Source organism: Phaethon aethereus (assembly GCF_964289735.1).
Source record: "Phaethon aethereus genome assembly, chromosome: 8".
Taxonomy (NCBI): Eukaryota; Metazoa; Chordata; class Aves; order Phaethontiformes; family Phaethontidae; genus Phaethon; species Phaethon aethereus.
Window position 1 is genome coordinate 19862106 of NC_138584.1, and position 10384 is coordinate 19872489.

Here is a 10384-nt window from a genome sequence, read left to right on the forward strand (position 1 = left end):
AGTACACTTAGATATGGTAAGAGATTTATTTAGGTAAGCATGTGGAAGTTCCTTGAAGCCTCTTTCCTGAAATATTATGTATATCTTAAGTTAATAACTATGAATTTTTTTTTAAGCAAAACTTGAGATAAGCGATCCTCAAAATAAAAGAGCAAGGGATTTGTAACGCACAAGGCTTTTTTCAGACAAGCACTTATCTGCAGTGTCCAAAGCCTACCTGTCTCAATTCTCCTAACTTGCATTTGGGATTGGTTATTCACAAGTTGGTTGTTTACATTGTCTATATATTACTATACCTTGGTGGCATAAAGGTGTTGGGGGCATGGTCTTGTGACCTCATTTAGAGCAGTACTAGATCCTGCCCTAGGATCTACGTGGGCTGAAACAAGGGTAGCTCTTACTGCAGCAGGCAAGGGGAAGGGGGAGATAGGCAGCAAAGTCTGTCCTGTGCCAGGCTGAAAAGGGCAGTTTCCTGCTCCCTCTTGCGTGCTGGAGAACGAATGGTTTGACTCCTTCCTCCTTGCTTTATTTCCTGTGTTGTCCGGAGGTCGAAATAAAACAGATCCGAGTTTGTTGCAGCTATTTTTAAGCCAGTAGAAACTGAGTGCTGTAAACTTTCCAGTTGCCTCCCATGTCCAAATAATAGACATTTCTTCAGTACAGTAGCACTGACCGCACACGGTAGATCTGTGTGTGGGAGGACGTACAGTGCACGGGGGCCCTCGGGCGGTGCCGGTGCCGGAGGTCTGATGCGCAGCTTGTGCCAGCGGCCGTGCAGGGCTTGGCAGCATGGACGCCCTCAGGCGAGTCCCGAGCTCTGCAAAGACTCTTGCAAAGATCCTGTAGTCCGAATGGGCTTTACTAGGATTTGCTTAAGGGGTCCAACAAAATGTCAGCTGAATGACATCTGCAGGCCTGTGGAGGGATGGAGCGGGTCAGAGAGCAGGAAAACAGGAAAAATGGAGATGGCTGTAGCCAAGCCAGCATCTCATCATGTTTATTTGGCATGTCGATGATGCATAGTAACAGAAATGAAACATGAGATGTATGTAAAAATAGGAGTGAGTTTGAATTTAAATGTGGCCAGAGGCAACACAAATTATAGTATGCTTTTAATAGTTAGAAACCTCCCATGAAAGGCTTGCTGGAGCCAGGAGGTGCTAGGTGTGTGGGTCACTAGAAAGAAAATTATCTTATTCTGTAGCCTGGATTTTTGAATGTATGTGCCCCTATTCTATTTAAAAATAAAAAAAATATTTAATTTTAGAGTTCAGTATTCTGTGAAAGTTCCCTGTGAAGAACAAAAGGGTAGCTCTGATAGATGCTCATTGTGGGAGTGAGAGTATGTTGGACTCTGGAGAGCTAAGCAAAGATAGAGCAAGATTTGGCTGTGCCTGAGGCTTTGAGCCTGTTTTTGTTTGTTGTGGTGTGTCTGTTGGAATAAGGAGCTCTTCATCTGAGACCTCGGTGCACAGAGAGTGACCCTGTGTGTGCCAGGCAGGCTCTGCCCCTGAAGAGCCACTCTCACATCTCTCTGCCAGCTGTGCATAAGCATTGGATTGAACCTGGTTTTTAGTCCCACTAGAAGACATGTCTGCATAAGCTGCCTAAAGTCTAAATGTAGGGACTGCATGTAAATAAGACAGAACATGTATATATTTACAGATCTACATGCACAAGAGTTTTGCTCAAAATATTTAAATCTAGAATTCTGGAAGAATAGATTGTTCAATAAAAATATGTTTTTCTGACTACTAGCCAAGACATCACCCTTTTTCCCAAATATTTTCAGACTAACTAAGCATTTGAAAGAAGCATAGACTAGTAATTCTGAGGCTGATGAAATGTTCAAGACTTAGGACTGTGTGCTTCACATCAGAGATTGAAATGGAGCATTTCTGAAACTCCCATTTCAAAAGTATTGGCTCTTGCAAAGTAATCTTGGCTAGTTTTATGCAGAGTGGGGACACAGTGATTCTGTCCAAATGAGAGGTGTTTAACATAGTTGAAAAAGCTGAATTCAGAAGGGCTGCTGGAGGACCTTATGGATCACTTAGTTTTATAGACTGGACTCGCTTTCCTAATGCTGACTCCCGATACGAGACAGGAGTATTCGCTCTTCCTGAATTAATGAGGTTCATCATGGGTTACACAGCCAGGCTACGGAACCCAGCTGAGGAAGGAGCATTTGCACAAGAAGTATCTAAATTAAAGACCCTCATGGATTTCTGAATCTACATTTTTGTACCTAGTTCTAGACCAAAAAAAGGATATGTCCTAGAAATTATTTTTTGTGAAAAATGTTGAACTGTTGAACTGTTGAACTGACTGTTCTTTTGACTCACTATAGTAGTTGTCTGTGTATGTACACAATCAATCAGGAATGGTATTTTAACTATTCAATTGAGTAAACTTATCAATGTGAATTAAACTGACTTCAGTGTGAACGCCAGTGGTACGCAGAGAGACAAAATATGACTCAAGGTTTCCAGACAGGGTTTGTACAAATCCTGTGAACAAAAGGTGCTTATCCTTTACTAACAAGTTACATATTGGTCAATACAATCTGCAAGGTTGTTATTGAACCATTCTTATTTAGAGCAGGGTTTGTAATTTTAGCAAGTCTTGCTGCTCTGGTCTTCTATCAGTAGAAACCTTCTGCTTGTGATGCTCTGGTTTGCAGGAATGCAAACAGCGAAACTACGAGTCCTAGACCAAGGGTTCTGGGAAGTTTTGGTGAAATGAGTTTGTGTGGCTGAGAGCATGCTGCCTTTAGGTTCCCGCTCACTTAAAGTAGCGGATACTTCTAAAAATGAGGACTACTGTGTATGTGGGACGATGTTTCTGAAGTGTGTCTACACTGAGAGCTTCACATGCTGAGGGAGCGCCCTAATATACTCTGCAGCGGCACAGAAGTCTCTTGCTTTAGCCTGCACCCTCTGAGAGTAATGGGCTAGTGTTCGAGACTGGAGCCCTGTTGCTTCAAATGTGATAATGTCACCATAAAAAACCAGTTAGGGTTAAATCCCGAGTAGGGAATCGCTTTCATGGTCATACTGTGCTCCTATGAAGATCAGGTTTAGGATAAATTTTTTGTATACATACACACACCCAAAAAATAGTCTGTTTACAAAAAAAAAATCTGCCATCTGTTCCCCCATATTTTGGCCATATTTGTTAGTGATCCAAAGCTATAGTGGCATTCCAGATCTTTGCTGATTTTTAGTCTGCCTCTTTCTAGTTTCCATCTATTGACAACTATTTTCTCCTCATCTGTCTATGCAAAGCAGAACCTAAAATGCTTTGTGTGGTTGGTAATGGAATTTCTGGCAAAGGTAGATTTCAGTTGCTAAGAGAGAGAAATTATTGGAATGGGAGAAACTTCCAATTCAACTCTTGCTGTGTTTGCTTCTGTGATTTGTTTGTGTAACACAGTACTATAGCTCTGACCACCTAAACATCCCTGCATCATCCGGTCCCCTGCTGTAAGGGTGGGGTGTCTAAAAGAGCACAGCAGGGGCATGAGGATTGCAGAACTTGAAGATCAGCAGTGATCAATACAGAACTTAGAATAATTGCTTAAATCTGTGGTATCTGACTGGTGGTTGATGATGGCTTCGGACTTCAGAGACGGGTTCTCATAACAATTTTAATGAAGCTGCAGCTTTCCAGCCACGTAGGATGTGACTTTGGAGATTGGTCCTTGCTCTGCAGTGCCCTCAGCAGCAGGACGTGGACACTGCTGCCGCACCACTGACAAGATGTAACTGTGTTACTGAGACAAAACATGCGAACCGTAGGATGATACTAGGTATTTTGCATGGAATTATTTTGGCTTTTGTTTTGTACAGAAAAACTTCCCAAGATCAGCAGTCATTTAAAATTCTTTTAAGCGTATAGCAGAAATGTAACATGAATTATCATTTCCTATTTCATTGCTATTCTTTGCATGCTGTCGGTGATTCCTGGCTCTCTAAATTATAGCTAAGTTAGGCCAACCTACAAATCCTGATATTTTTGCATAATCTCCGTTGTGAACAGTAAAAGCATGTGTATTCTGCTAATCCATATTCAGATACAAGCCTGCAGTCAGAGTACTAAATATAACTTGTTTTTAGGCCAGGAAAAATAAGTTATCTTTTTTTTTCCCATGAAAACACACTTTGAAGCAACTGAAATATTGCCTATTTTGTGTGTTTTTGTTTTTAAAACTATTTTTAAATATTCCACAGCAGACATTCTACCGACAGAAAACAGCAGGAGAGTTTTCTTACATAATAAACTGACAGATGTGTCATGGTATCTAATCCGTTAAACCTCCAAAGCCCTCTGATAGTGGATGTTTTAAAAGGCCAGATTGAAAAGCATGCTGCTCTTTTATTGAGTCTTTGCCTTCGGTGCCCATTTCACACTCAATCGCTTTATTTTGCTAAAGCAGAGTACGTGATAACTTGAAGTCAAGAGAGAAAAAATTATATCTTAGAAAACAGAATTAAAAATATCATTAAAATAATTAATGCCAAGTGAAAACACCATTTAAAATCTGCATTTACATCTGGATCTTCTCATTCAAATATCTTTTCCATGCTTTCTCTGAGATTCTATCAAGAAGTAAATCAATAATAATTACACACACAAAATGACCAGCAGACTTGCAACTGAACCATCAAGATTTTCACATTCCTTAGCTATGCAACCGTGTAATCATATTACTGTAACTCTTGTACATTTTCGTCTCAGGCCTTTCTCTGCCTTCGAGCTGAGCACACCATAGGCCATCCAAAGTGGGGGACTCTGTCTTCTACCTGCCTGGGTAAGCACCTGGCGTTCTTTTTAAAATAACAAAGTCATTAGAATCGTCTTTGCCTCTTAGCTCATTTTAGCCTTTTCTTTTTCAGAGCAGTTACAGCTTTAATAATCCAAATGTCAGAGGGAGCATGAATTCAGAGGGTCAGGGTTTCAGTTAATCATGTTAAATAAGTTCCCCTGACAGATACAGCAGCATACAACCTTATTGCAGCTAGCAGGAATTTTGGATAACTGAGGTTTGGGTAATCAACATCACAACACATGTGGCTACTGCGTTGTTTGCCATAAATTTGTGTTCTACATGATTTAAAAAAATCGTATAATGTACTGTTACGTGGGAGTTGGATCTGAACTTGTATCCAGACTTAAAGGAAGCAAAGGTTTGAAAAGAAAAGCTGACTGATTTGGGATTTTTGACAGTTGCTAAAGCGCCATGTGGAGTTAAATGTGTAGATGAAAAACAGTGCTTTAAAATGTATAAGGACACCTGGAATTTCTTTCAAAAATGTTGTTAATGTTTGTTTTGATAAAATCATAGCTTTCTAGTTTTTATATTCTTTACTACTCTTAGTAAGGCAATTATTTAGGGCTTTTTCTTTGAAATGTGAACTGACTTGAGAGATCGCACCTGATGAGGTTATCAAAGATTTGTGAAATGACACTCTGGGACTGAGAAACTAATCATCTCTTCTTTGAAGACACAAACCGGTCTGTCTTTTTCACCAATGCAGCAGCTAACCTTGACTTTACACATGGTCACTTTCCACATTTTTTTCAGCTTTAAAAAAAGGCATTTTTCAACAGACTAATCCTATAATGCAGTGATTTCTTTTTCAGTGAGGCTTTCTCAGTGATTTTTAGTTCTGTTCAGGCTAAGGTTCTTTATATACCAGCTGTATACACATAAATTGTAAGATAAAAACAAAAGAGGACAGACAAGAAACGAAGATTATACACAAAGACTTCTAGGTTAAAGTGGTTCTGCCAGTCTAGCAAATGTGAAATACAAGGTTAAAAAAAAGGCCTTTGTTATTTAAGTGGCACATGTTGCATTAAGGACAAGAGCTTTTCTTCATGTAGATTACAGTGCTGTCTACAGATGGCCTCCATTCCTCTGTACTTCCTCTGTTTTTCTTGTGGAAAATTGATGATTTTCAAGCTATCAACTCTATCTTCCCCCCCCCCCCCTTATTTTTTATTTTATTACTGTGTGTGTATTGAGAGCAGCTTGATGCCTCAAATGAACATTTTAACATTTGGGCTTAATACTACAGTATCCTGAAGCATGTGTGTTCCTCCTATACTGATGAGAGTTGATAGTGGATTTCAGACCCTCATCACCAGCATTCACAGACACTGTTTGGGAATGGAAATCAGTGGTACAGTGTAAACGGTGCATTCCAGGCAAATCTGAGAGCACTTGCTTGACTGTGACTGTGCAGGGCTATAAAAGAAGGGAGAGCGAGGAAGAAGAACTAAAAGATGTTCTCTTCCTTTCAGGCTGGCTGAAGTAAGGGAAACCTCTGTTGGTTGATTTGATGTTAATTTTACTGTCTTGTTGAATAATAAGGGTTTTCAGAAGTAAGGGTTTATCTTTTCATGGAACGGTTTCATCCCAGAATTAGTGGTTTATTCTGCACGCCTGCCCTTTTGGTACTGTCCTAATCCCTCTGAGAGAAAATAGCTGTTACTGGGGGGTAGAGTGCCTGCATGGAGCACTGCTACAAAACCTCTATTGTATGTTCTTCGTCAGCTATTTTGGTCAGCTTAACTTAGTTGATGTGCCCTCAAGCCTAATACTTTTTCTTTTTCCATTGCTGGGAACACTTTACAAATTAAGTTAACCAGTTAAGGGAACACTGTAGGCTTCAGCCCTGCAGTACATCACAAGGGGAGGAGTCTGCTCAATTCAGCTGTCTTTCTAAAATTACAGATACACCTTCTGCTCATGTCCACAATATCCTAAAGGAAAGGAAGAAGCTATGATTAAAGTGCTTTGGTTTTTGGAGGCTCAGACTTTCTTCATGACTTTTGAATGGTAATGTGGGCTCAGATTCTCAAATGTACTTGAACAACCATGTAAGCCCTTAGGCACTTGATTTGCCTTTTAAGCGGCAATGATGTTTTTGAAGTCATCTGGCCCTTGCTACCTCCACCAGTTATGAATACCTGGTAGCTAACCATTTGTTTGAAGCCAGAGCGCTGCACGGTGATCAGCAAACCTGAATTGCAGAGGCACTTTCTGAGCTGACGGCAGCTGGATGCTGCTCATGCACAAAGCAGCTGAAACCAAGAGCAGAGAAGCTCTGGTGTGCCCAGATGTTCTGATCAGAATGCTTGCCCAGAGTGAGAAAAATTATGGGTTTGTTTTTTACTTCAGAGTACAAATTTAAATTTGGGTCTCTGGTATCTTAGGATAATATCCTAGACACTGAGCTGTAGATAAAGTGTCTTTTCTCATGAATATTGCTTATATTAAGCAAAGGAGTTTCAACAGGAAAGAAACGCCTCATACTTACCAGTATTTTGGTGGAGTGGGGTTTTGTGCTTCACCTTGATGGTTTGAATGCTCATTCAAGATTGTGAGGTATTTAGATTGTTTTTGTTGTTTTAGGAGTGGTTTTTTTTTTTATATAAAGCAGCAGTGGGCTTCTACAGGTGGAGTAATGGAGCTTAGCTCTATCATTTTAGCAGGCGGTTAACAGGCAACTGTCGGTGGGCTGGATCAGCCGCTGGGGCACCCGGGCCTGGCCTCGTCCGCCTGTGCCTCCCCTCTAGCTGCTGGGAGCTTCCCACCGGTGCTGGAGTTGCGCCGAGGGCCCGGCGCCTGCTGCGTGGGAGCTGCACAGCCCAGCATCAGCTACGCAAGCCGCCCTTGGGGATCAAGCCCGTCGTTTCTCTGCACCTCTCTTCTCCCCTTGTAAGCCAGAGAGTCTCGACAGCCTTCGTCACGTCGGTGTTGCACGGTGAAGGTTAGAAGGTGCTGAGATACTGCACCGTGCTGGCGGGGACCACGCAGGCGTTTCAGCCAAGTGTGAAATGGCTTCGCTAAGCCAGCTGCAGAGGTGCACTAAACTGGCAGATTTCCACATAACTTAGTTTTGGTTTAATCTACTGTTTCTATTTGGATCTTTATTCGAAAGCAGCTGGTTTTGCTTGGTGAATGCCCAGCTTTCGTAACTGGCCTGCATTTCATGAAACATGACAGTGAAAGACCCTCACTGTTCAACATCTACTGTCAGATTGTTTCTGTCTAAATACGTAGTTGCTCGGGAAGGGTGTTATGAAATTAATAATTGCATTTTTGCCTGTGTAGTTATCACAAAACAATTTCTTATATTCCTCTCAATTTTGATGTACAGTTTGACATAGTTTATGTAACACATAAGACCTTACCTCCATGACTGAGTTTCAATTGTGAAAAAAATCAAGACATGATTTTTTAAAAATTTTTTTGGGGTCCTGATTTTTTTACTCTACTAGAGATATTTATATCACATTTATTCAGCTTGCAAATAGGAAAAAGGGAGAGAGTTATCGTAATTGAGTACTGTTTATATTTTTGTGAACAATTTGCTACATTTTTGAAGCTCTACATTTAAAAATCAACCAAACAATAAACCAGTTCCCCTATTCTAGAATCCTGTTACAGCACTTGCAGATGTTACCACATGCAATATTTTACAACAGAGCTAAGCCTTGTGTTTCATTGCTTTGGACACTGAAGGGACCTTCATTAAGGAAACATAAACCAAAGATTTCAAGAATAGATAAAAGTTGAAGGACATGAGGACGTGCAGGCAGTGCCTTCAGACAATGTATCATCCTGTTCCCCTGAAAATGGGGCAAGCAGCACATTTTTCCTACCTGAACATTTAGGGAAATTACAGGCAAGAGGTACATAGGCTGCTCCTCTGCTTTTAGTCTATATTACACTGCATATATAACCACTTTTATTTTAAAGTACCTTCACAGATTTACGGCACTTATTTATTAGCAGAAAGGTTACAATCACTGAGAAACTGTTGAAATGTGCCATGGCCCATCTGTCCCCAATTAGATTCATTGCTATCTTTCTACATCCAAAATTTAGATGCCCGGAAATCATGCAGTCAGCTGGCTGGCTATAAACCCTTGTGGGATAGTATGCATACAATTTTTTACATTGAAACTCTGATTTTTTTTTTTTTTAACTAATGAACTATTTGTACCTACGGCCAAAAAGGGACACTTGACACCAGACATTGGAGCAGCTATCTAGAAGAGGAAGAGATACGGTCCTGCTCTAATAAACAGATTAAAATACCTCTTTAAAATAACTAACTTGATTTAAAAAAAATAGTGTTTCTTATCTAGAGCTGTGGATTTCTCCAGGTACCTAGAGTTAGGTGGCCTGTTGGTAGGAAGGGTGTGCAGCAGGAGAAGCCTGGCTCCAGAGGAGAGGAGGTGCGACAGCCAGGCGTACCCTTCTGAACCGGCAATTCTGGATAATTTCTGTGGGGTGCTCTTTGTGTGCCATCACCAGCAGTAAAGATTCATCAGGCCAGATTCTGGTATTGCTTACATCTATGAAGAACCCATGGGTTTGTGCAGGTGTAATGGGTTGGAAATTAGTGAAGTTAGTCAATAATTCCGTGGGCAGTTCAGAAGGAGGAGTAAAATTTACAATGCTGTGCAGTTGGCTGGGGTGATTACCTGCACAGGGCTGGCAGCAGTAGGAGTAGGAAAAATATCTGTCTGGATAGACACTTGCAACTGAAGCCATTGGTTAAAACTAGTATTATCTCAAGACCACTTCTAGTGAACTATTAATTGGGAAAAATAGAGATACGAGGTTTAGTTTTGCTGTGTGACTCTTTTTTACCTAATTGTCATATAATTAGCCTGCTCTTCACTGGGAAGGCACACAGTGTGACAGCTGTCAGTGGTATCTACCTCTGTTTTAAAAAAAAATTAAAAGCCCCATCACATCTCGTGTTGAATGTGGGACTTGCATTATGATACTTCAGGGGGGCTGTTTGAAGATGTGTTGTGGCTTGAAATCAGAAGGGATCAGAAGCTGGGTAGTATGGAAACTTCCATACCATGGATGAGTTACAGAGGTTTCTGGCTTTGGGGAGAAGGGGGCTTTGTTACTGTTGTTCTGCTTGGTGACTGAGACATGTTCACAGAGACCAGAAGCTGTGGGTGCTACTATTTTAACTGTTGTCGCAGAATCACAGAGACGTTGGGGCAGGCAGGGACCTCGTGGAGATCACCTAGTGCCACCCTCCCGCCTGGAGCAGGGTCCGCTAGAGCAGGGTGCTGGAAGCTGCGTCCAGCTGGGTTTTGAACGTCTCCAAAGATGGAGACACTGCAGTCTTTCTGGGCAATGTGTTCCAGTGTTCAGTTGCCCTTACAGGAAAAAAAAAAAGGTTGTTCTTATGCTTAAATGAAATCTCTTGTATTTGTTATGGCCAAATCCTGTACAGCCTGGGTAAATAAACCCCACGGTTACAGCGCTGGCAGTCTTTAACAGCCTTTCCTCCCTCCCCCACTCTCCCAGCACTCCTCCATAGCAATGATTGCAAGTAGT